The sequence below is a fragment of the Vombatus ursinus genome, unplaced genomic scaffold, assembly GCF_900497805.2.
Source record: "Vombatus ursinus unplaced genomic scaffold, bare-nosed wombat genome assembly UNPS02014832.1, whole genome shotgun sequence".
In the NCBI taxonomy this organism is placed as follows: domain Eukaryota; kingdom Metazoa; phylum Chordata; class Mammalia; order Diprotodontia; family Vombatidae; genus Vombatus; species Vombatus ursinus.
In genome coordinates, this window is record NW_020954610.1 from 18,655,052 (window position 1) to 18,661,672 (window position 6,621).

The 6,621-nt window shown below is 34.1% G+C and overlaps 1 protein-coding gene across 3 annotated transcripts in view; it reads right to left on the reverse strand.

Moving 5' to 3' along the window:
* LOC114026076 (paralemmin-2-like) overlaps positions 1-6,621 on the reverse strand; it is a 508,213-nt gene that overhangs the window by 259,740 nt on the left and 241,852 nt on the right. The window lies entirely within an intron of this gene.

Below are 6,621 nucleotides of genomic sequence, written 5' to 3' on the forward strand. Positions count from 1 at the left end.
GGTACATTTCACAACAGGTTGGAATCACTCATATAGGGAGAATAAGAATTACCCTACTGTTTTAAATATGTTCTCTTTCTCCATTGATATTTACAAGGCAGAATATCAGGATACTGTAATTTGTAGCTTTTGTGGTTTTATGCATTTATGGACAGATCTTAGGCACACAGATGTTTCTGAAATACCATGTCACAACAAAATACAACATGGTGATTTTTTTCATTCAACTTTAACTATACTATTATTCTTGAAATCGCTGAAAGTATTTGACTTGGATATCTCCTTTATTAACCTATTAGATATCCATAGCTGCTGGGAAGTTATTAATTCTTTCAAAGGATCAAATGATGAGATACCACCATTGGTACAATTAGATTATTTAAAAAAATGTTATCTGATCTAATGGCAGGTATGAAAAAATTCTGTCTTTTGGTCAGTGTTGGCTAAAAATAGTGCTACAATGGAAAAGAATGCTAAATCTGGGACTCTGATGTTCATCACTGGGGTGACTTAGGCAAGTCATTTAACCTCCATGTGTCTTAGTTTCCTCATCTGTAAAATGAGATTGGACTAGATGATCTCTGAGATCTCTTCCAGCTCTGTCATTCTATGGATAATCCCACCACCTGTTTTCATTTAGTGGCAAGGCAGGGTCAATAATCTCTCTGACAAAGGTATCTGTGAACGTGTTTCTGGAACCAGGGCTTGGGTGAGCTCTGTAAAGCCCACTGCAAAATTGTCATCCTAATAGTGGGATGGAAATGATTCCATTTGTCAAGAATGCAATGTTTTCAAACTAAGGTTACAGAATATGTTATCTCATTAGAAAAATATTATTCCTTTAAAAAATACATAAATGCAAAATACTACATTATGTTACCTCTCTTCACTTATTTCCACAGCACATTATTAATAGTATCAGGCAAAATTAATGAATCTTCTCTCATACTAGACATCAACAAAGGATTTCCCTTAATATGTCTCATGCCATTATTATTGTGCTTAATTAAAAAGAAAAAGAAAAAAAGCTGTCTTAGACCTAGATATATACTATCACTACACTACCAACTCTGGACAAGAGCAGCAAAACCAACAGCAAGTTGGCTACTAAATGGTTTTCATTGGCACTACCATATTATGAGGGTGTCAGTAACTAAGGTGAATTTCAGCATATCTTCAATATATCTTTCAGAAACATGAATAAACGTTCTATCAATATTACACTGCAGAAATTATTGTGACCACACATTTAGACAGAGGAAGAGTATGTAGAAATGCATACACTATACATGATGATTTTCATATGGGAGAAAGCCTAGGAATTCTCTAGGACTCTCTGAAAAACGAAACTTTGCCTTAGTTACTGACTCCTAAATATAGGATATGGCAGCACAATATAATGACAAGAGGCCTGGCCTGGGGTTCTATTCTCAGTTTGTTCATTAACTGTGTTATCCTCGGTAAGTAATTTCCTCTGTTTATACCCCAGTTTCCTCTTCTGTAAAATGAGGGGATTTGATAAGATGACCTCTGATCTCCCTTTGAGCTCTGACATGCTATATTTCTATGGTATCACACACTCAAATAGGAACATAGAAAGGTGTCCAATTGGCTGGTACAGTTACAAAGATACTGCCTGAACTACAGACTCTGTAAATCACTTGTGCTCGTGGGAATTTTTGTGTGTGTGTCTTGAGGATCCTGGATTTTAATCACATTTCAGAGGAGGCTTGGGCTCTGATACTTGCACTAAGGGGTTGCAAAAGAGAATGTTGTGTATATACAGCTTTGGAATACAGCCTGAATTATTGAAAAGGACAGAAAAGAAGAAAAATAAATAGAGTACTAAGGCAAACAGTCAGATGGTCCATCAGACCTATTTTATCATTCATTTAGGTAACTTCACAAAGGCAAATCAGATAAGTTCTGTAAACATAAACCATACAGTACATCAGCTATAGGTAAACAAATAGAAATTCACCCTGTAATTCTTTTCTTTCTGTACTTCTATTCTCTTGTCCCAAGGGCCTTTTTTTAAACTCTTTAACAAAAATTCGATGCTTTGCAAAAAACAAACAAAAACCAAAAAACCCAGCCCCAGATGAATAAGGAACAATGGGGAGGGGAAAAGAAATATCATGATACCTCAAAGTGTAGAAACTTAGAAAAAATTCACAAAATATTTTTTTAAAAGTTTCACAGGGAGTCATTTTTTCCCTATTTAGTAAAAATGAACATTGAAAAATGTATTTTTTATAAAAGTTAAGGCTAACCACAATAATCATTGACGCAGGAATCATGCAGTTTAGTCCATTTCCGATTTTCTCTCTTTCACCATATAAGGAGTTTTTCACGTTGTAGTTTTGATCTACATATATTTAACTTTTAATGGAGTTTGGGAGTTGAGGTCCTCTTAAGTAAAAAACAAACAAAAACCCCAATAAACTTTTCTAAAGATTATACTTGAAAACTTGTTCTACATCCTTCATGATGTGGACTATAAAGGTCCTTGAGGGCAGGGACTATTTTTTTTCCTGTATAGCCCCACTGTCTAGGTCAGTGCTTGGCATATAGTAGGTGCTTAATAAATGCTTGTCAAATGAATGAAAGAATGGAGCTTTTGTTTGAATCTTGATTGTGCAGGTATCCATGTTCAACTTCTAGAGGGTTTTTTTTAAATAAAAAGAAGTATTATGCAGTGAGTTCAGTGGAACTATGAAAATGCAGGTTGACTTCCAAATTATGATCCATAATTGGAAATCTTGGTGACAAGTCAGTGCTATAGGCAAATGCTCAATTCAATGCAAAAATCCTTCATTTTCAGAAAAGACTAGGCCAGGTGTACATAAGTCAAAGAAATGGGAAAAAAAATCTAGTCCAGTTGATTCTCTATAGTTGTCTACACCCAGTGAGACTGATATTCCCAGGTTCTCTGAATGGGTTAACTATGGCTAAGATGATAAATCAAATCTTCTGACTAAGACTTGTCCTATTCAGACTTGCTTAAATACTAGGTGTGTTTCTGAAAAATTGTCAACATGTAGGATTTTGAATAATCACATCCTATTTTAAATGCACAGAGAAACCTGTGATTTAACTTTTATGATGCTGGTTGTGAAAACACAACACTGCCTTTAAAAACTTTTCCATCAATATACTAGAGTTCCTGCAAGTAGATGAGTCTCTGGTTGGTAAAACCATATATTGCAATGCTCACTTTACAAAGCAAGGATTGGTATAGAGAGAAAATCACCCCCTCTTTAAAAAATTCCCATACTTCTACATTCTGGGTAAAAATTAAAATACTATCTTAGTAAAAATCATGATAATATTTATCCATGGTTCTACTATACAGGGTTTTTTATTAAGGTCGTTACACTTTTGCAATTATCTGCACACCAGGCCAATTTCCTTCTGCCTTCTTCCCCTCTCCTTAAGCAGTAAATTTGCACTGCTGATGAGGTATTTTCCGGTGGATTTTCTACAATTTTTGAAATGCAAATTATAACAAGGACACAGGATGGAAGGCAAACTGTATTTTTTTTAACCATGCCTGAATTCTAGGGATACTCATGTTTTATGCAGGTGATTGGTTTTCAGTTTATCAAAAAATTTTCCAAAATCAGTAAAAAAGGACACTTACTTTGTCCTTAGGGTAGATGTTTTTCATCACCTGGACAAAAGAGTAAATGCAAATTCCACTTCTTTTTTTTTTTTTAACTAGCATTTCAAAATGTGACCAAATGACTTCTGAAGGTATTTGGCTTGCTTGAAAGCCATTGAATGGTGTTCGATTACTCTGGGGGCCTCAAGCAGGAAAGTTTTTATTTCAGTTTTAAGTATAATTTTAGAGAACTGTCATATCATAACTCAATGCAACTTTTGTAGGTTAAGTCTACAGATGTAAAATATACAGTTACTGGCAATGGAGGCACAATTTCAGCAACTCCCAATTTTCCTCCAGTACTTTGTTTCTTGAGAATGAAAATTATAAAATTTACTTAGGATGAAAAAAAGCCTTAGGCTTTAGGAGTTAAAGGAATCAAAAAGCCATGTTTGAACTGTTTAGTAAACTTTTAATGACTATGTTCATGGGATCTGTAAACAGGTTTTAAAAATATTTCTGATATAATTTATTTCCTTTATAATCTACATATTTTATATTATACATTTAAAATAACAATTCTGAAGAGGGGGTCCATGGATTTCACCAGACTGCTGAGGTTCTATGACACACATAAACAGAGAAGGTTAAGAACCCTTGATGTAAAGGAATACTGTTTGCTTTGAAGAGAATGATACCACATATAATGTTGTAGCTAAAGGCAGAAAATCTAACAAGAGCAACAGTGAAGAACAATTAGGAGTTTCATGACTTTGGGTCTCTTTATGTGTCTGTTATTTAGAACCTGAAAGCTGAGTGAGACTATGCCTTGATTACAGGTGTTGGCTGAACCTCTGTCCCTGTTGGGAAGTACAAGATGTGAGAAGTTCAAAGACATGAATGATTCTTAGGCATGAATGACTTTAATAAAGATAGAAGTGAGAACATTTTAATTTTAAAACTATTGACTAATCAGGCTTGTAACTACAATGATAAATAAAAACCTAATTTATTTAATTTGCTAATTATTATTTTTCTACTCTAGATATAAGTTGACTTTTGGGGACTTTAGAAGTGGAAAACATTCTTCAAACACACAAGGTGTTATTTGGGAATAACTCAGGCACTTGTAGAAGCTGGAATTTCTTCCAGGTCACAGCTTTTTACCTGGGAGAATTAGACTCAGTGTTTTTGGAAAGAACCAAAAAAAAAAAAAATGCTAAATTTAGGCTATCATTCTACTTTTACCTGCTCATGGCTTAAAAAAAAAAACCCCAACCCATATTGGATAGTTCAAAGTCTTAAATAAATTGAAAAAGATAAGTTACAACATGCTTTCATGCTGTTTCTTCTCTAATATAAAACACAAAAATAATGTATTGTCAAAACCAAGACGCTCTGTTTTAAGCTAGTTTATTTCTTTTAAATTGGATGTTTTCTCTTTTCATACAGGTAAGTATCTGCGTATAAATTGCCCTGGCTGATTATCTCATTGAATTTTAAAATAAATATTAATTTGAAGACAGGAATATAATTGAGGTTAGCCAAGTTTACTTCAAACAAAGTTTGGCTTCTAAGTTAGACAGCTTTTTCAAAGGCAATTATTGTGGCAAACCACATCTTTTAGAACTTCTCATCTTCAAGTGGCTATAACTTCCCCACAGAATAAAAAAAAAATTAGCCCTTTCAATTTCATTCATCTGTAAAATTAAAGCTAAAATAACTGACCTCATATTCTGGAAAACTGTACACTAAATACTTTGGGGCCATAAGTTGCTTCTAAAAACACAAAAGATGTCATGTAGATAACAACATTTACTCTTCTAAATAAGAATAAATGTAATGTCAGGCCAAGAAATTAAAACTGGAAATAAAAAAATGTTTTTGTATATTAGTATTAAGCAAGTTGTCATTGGGGCCAATTTAGTCAATACTGGGTCTATATTCACAAAACTGCCTTTTAAAAATTTGTATTGGTTCCCCTCAGAAACTGGATCTGGTCATTTGATCTCAGATCTAGCTTAATATTTATGGAGCTTTCTGGGTCTTTTATTTTGTGGTAGAGTGGGCAAGATTTCATGCTGAAGTTATCGATAAAGCACTCTAACTTGGACAGAAAGAAAAGAATGCAGAGTGTATGTAGATTCAGCAGTTAATGCATTTAAAGCACCATCCATGTTAGAAGAGAAATATCATAGAAAACAAGCTTAGGTTGGAAAGACTATTTGAGAAATATGGTCACTTGAGAGAGATTCTTTAAAATAATCCCTTTGTTAAAATGTCAGAAAACAGCCATGAAAAAAACACACAGATGTCTTAATAGAAAAATTTACTTTTCTTTTTTTGAGAGAATAGAAACTAGATTCATGTTTCTGTCTGCCTCCTTCAAGTCTGGAGATAAGACAATACTTAAAACAATGTTTGTTTCATGTTCTTAGAAAATTTTTTAAAAATGGCAGCTTTTATACACAGAGATCGTCAGTTGTGATGGACAGTTCCTGACAGGTTATGGAATGAGTATCTTAATTTCATTTTGGTTGAACGATGGATTCTTTTCATGCCCAGTTCATTTCAGTTTTCACTGAAGGAAATACATAGCTGCGCAATACTGCAATCTGGAAGCTTAAGTCAGGTTAAAAGAGGATGATGCATCTCCCTCCATCCCTAACACCTAGGTAGAGCCAACAGTATTTTATCACTCATGGCCTAAAAATGGAGGCTTATGTTAAAAAGTTGCATGGGGAAGAAAGTCGTGGGGAAAGGTTAGGACTATATTTTAGAAACATGCCACAGAATTTAAAAAAACCCCAACAAATATTCTATTTCAGGGAAAGGACTTAAGGCTACTACATATAAGTGGCTAACTGAACAGCAGACTTCAACAAAAAAGTATAAATTTGAGTCAGCTTTTCAGACCCACATCAAAGTGTGTGTGTGTGTGTGTGTGTGTGTGTAAGTGTATGTGTGTGTGTGTGTGTGTGAGAGAGAGAGAGAGAGAGAGAGAGAGAGAGAGAGAG